This window comes from Haliaeetus leucocephalus, unplaced genomic scaffold (genome assembly GCF_000737465.1).
Source record: "Haliaeetus leucocephalus isolate CR32 unplaced genomic scaffold, Haliaeetus_leucocephalus-4.0 Scaffold484, whole genome shotgun sequence".
NCBI classification, from domain to species: Eukaryota; Metazoa; Chordata; class Aves; order Accipitriformes; family Accipitridae; genus Haliaeetus; species Haliaeetus leucocephalus.
In genome coordinates, this window is record NW_010972920.1 from 300787 (window position 1) to 304412 (window position 3626).

The window sequence follows — 3626 nt, forward strand, 5'->3', positions numbered from 1 at the left end:
GCTGCGCCGCCCCCCGCGGCAGATGCTGGGGCTCGGGGGGAGCATAAATCTGGGGAATTAACTTGTCCGCCCCGCCGAGACGGAGGCGCTGGGGCTGCGCCTCGGGTTACCGCCGAGAAATAACCTTGTCAGCGGCTTCACCCGCGGCCGGGCAAGGGGGCTCGGCGGGGCCGGCGGAACCCTCGGCAAGGGGAAGGGATTGGGTTGCAGCCCCCCGGGCCGGGGGCGCGGGGGGGATGACAGCCGGCAGCTGCACCGCCAGCCCGGCCTCAGCCCCGGGCAAGGGGCACGGGAGAGGATCTGGGGCTGGAGGCGGCACCCCGAGGGGGAAAGCTGCCTTCCCTCCTGCACCGGGTGGCCATGCCGCGCTCGGCCCCGGACAGCGGCCCTTGGGGGTCAGCGGGGGGGTCCCAGCGCTGCCACCACCGTAAATCCCCTGACATGATCTCCAAGGGTGCCGGGAGGCACGGGCCCTTGTCTGGGCACAGTGGTTCCCCGGCAGGAGGGATGGCAGCCCCGCGGCCTCCCACCGCCCACACGGTAACCCCGACACGTGCGTGCTGCCCCGCCAGCACCGGCAGCCGTATTTCTTCCCAATTACAAAGTCAACTGCCACGCAGCACCGTGGCGTGGGAGGATACCCTGCGGCAACGGCCCATCCATCACCCCGGCACAGCGCCAAGCACGTTCTGCTTTTTTTTCAGTGCCCGGGGCTTCTCGAGGCTCCCTACGCATCTCCCAAAGCCACTGGGAAAACCTCCCTCTACAAAAGCCAACACTGGCCAAACTCGCCCTGCCCAGCCCACAGTCCAACTTGTGCACCTATGTGCCCTGACTGCTCTTGCAAATCTGTGCTGTCCCACTAAACCCTACCCAGAAAACGCTCTGCGGCTTTCACCAGGGTTGGCTCTGGCCAGTGGGCTCGACCAGGATGCGCGCCCAGGGATCGGGTTCGGCAGGAAGGAGGCAGAGCGGGTGGCACGCCGGAGGGTGACCTTTGCCTTCAGAGGAAGCTGAAGGTCAGGGGCACAGGGAGGGACACGCACTTAAGGGGCCATATCCAGCCTGACTGACACCTGGCACAGTCTGGTGTGCCAGGAATGATCTCACAATAACATTACTGCAATTTCAAACTATTTATCAGCACATATATACACACACACACACACACACACAGATATATGCACACACATGTTTATATATAAATGTGTATTTATAGACAGTCCTATATATAGATGCACATACCTGAAGGAAGGTCAGGGCACTCAAAAGCTTGTTTACTTCTTCCAGCTATAGTGATTGGCCTGGTAAAATCTATGACTTCCTCTTACCAACCTCATCTTCTTTAATTACATGCACATGCTGACTCTAAATCCAGATCCACAAGCAAGACAAGGACCTAAAGGGGTTGTGAACATCCCCCATGATATTTGCACTGGACCTTATATATCAGTATGGCTAAGGCACACATGGAGGCACAGCCACATCGCCCGAGGAAGATTTCCCCTTTTACATCTTGCTTTAAAGGCTGGAGCTGCCAAAGGGTTGGCCCCTGGGAAATCTCTGTTCTCCATCCAGGCTGACGAGACTGTAAACCATATCTGCCACTGCAAGTAAAGGTGAATGTAAAAATGTTTAAAGTCTTCATCATGGGGGTGACTGGGCACAGCAGCAGCCCAGGAGCAGGAAGGATGCACATGCAAGTCCTGGGGGGCAATGCCCACCTAAAGCTGCCGTGCCCAGAGATTCACCAGCAAGACAAGCCTCCCAAATTTTAACCCTTGTGTCCATCTCCATAGCTTCCACTAGCTTCTCTGGTGCCGCCCTGGCTGCCAGGCATCCCTTGCTCAGAGAGGCTTCTAGACCCTTTTCTGCCCCCCCCCCCCCCCCAGCAATGAAGAAATCCCCAAAACCTGAAGTTCCATGGGGCGAGGCCATGGGAAAGGCTACCAAGAAGGTGACAGCGGCCAGGTGGCCTTGCCCAAGCTGGTCCTGTAGACCTGCTGTTGGTGGGGACGCCACTGCGCTGCATGTTCGCGACCCTTTCTGGGGAGCACTGTGAGACAGCCGAGACTTTTCGAGTCTTCCCCGCTGCACTCTCCACTTTTTCCTGCTGTGGGCTAGGACATGGATACCCTGCCTGAGAGGGGCTGTCCTGCCCACCTGCAGGATGCTGTCGCCCTCCTGTGGGGACTGCCGTGCCCCCAACAGGGTCATAGCCCAGCCAGCTGCGCCAGCCCCAGACATGGGGCAAGATATTGTCCTTACGGCACTTTTTCACCTTCACAGTTAAACCCTAAGAAAGAAAACTCCCAAATGGTCCTTTGGGCTTGAACTACATCAGCTTGGGTTGATTTCATTTGAATCTATTCATTAACACAAGGCATTAACTTTCATTTCAAATAGTCTAAGTGGCTATGTAGCATAACTCAGTAAAAAAAAAAAAAAAAAACAACTCTTAAACCTAAATAAATAAGTAAGTAGATATAATAGTCAATTTCCTGGAATAATCCAGTGTAATTGCCTTTGGCAGTAGCAGCCCTTACACACACACCAGCAGCTTCTGAAGCCTAATGCTGATGTTATGTTACCTAAATTATTCAAGGCTTGGTTACAGAGAAAACTTCTAGCAAGTGGAGAGGATAAGTTGGGTTTCAAGTGTAAAATTCTTGCTTGAGGAGGCGAAGGGCTCTTCTGAGCCTCTGCCCTATCTGCTGCATAACACAGGGCCGTGCCCTGCTGTCATAACCTGACTACCCTGAGGGGTTATGCATTGGTAAAGGTTCAGGCCATCCAAGACGGATCTGGGTCATAACAGTACTCTGATTCCTCCCGAGGCACCTTACTTCAACCTAACTCTTTAAGGTGGGTATACATACAGTACCTGGCCAATGTCCATAGGATGACGTTTGAAAACAGGAGATAAAAGAAAAGTACCCATTGGGCTCCAGTAGGAAGAGAATTAAACCGATCAAATATTGCAATTACCAATATATGTACGCTTCATTAAGCATCTAAATACTCGCTAATGCTTACTCTGTTAGATCTGACAGATCTAGGTCTATTCAGATAATCATAGGTAAAAGCAGTTATGAACTTAATAGTAAGAAGAGCAATGATGATACAGGTAACACGCAAGCTTGCAATTAAGGCAACTGGCAGCACCATACGGTCAAGCGTCCCAGGCCGGGAGGATGTCCCACACTAGTGAGATCCTCAGCTGGCTCTGTCCTGAAGTCATCTCTTATAGAGTTGCTTTACCTGCGTGCAATTATTTGCAGCTCTGATCCAAAAGCAAACCACAAACCACAGGCCAAGTTCATAAAAGCATGTAAAGGTCCGTCACAGAGTATACATTTCCAACTTCGGGAGTTAAGCGCCCGCTGTGGCAAGGTGCTTGTGGTTTCATGTCAGCAAAGTTTGCAATGAGACAAAAGGGGTGGAGGGGTCGGTCAGCACATCTGCCACGGCATGAACACTCCCGCCTCCAAATGCCAGCCCAGCACTGTTTTAATTGCCCCTTAAAAACATGCAAGGCAAAATGCGACAAGACATAAACAAGCCAGCGAAGCCCTGTTCAGTGAGCTTGTGTGTGAAGCTGTAGCCCAGGCCATACCTGAGCTGCC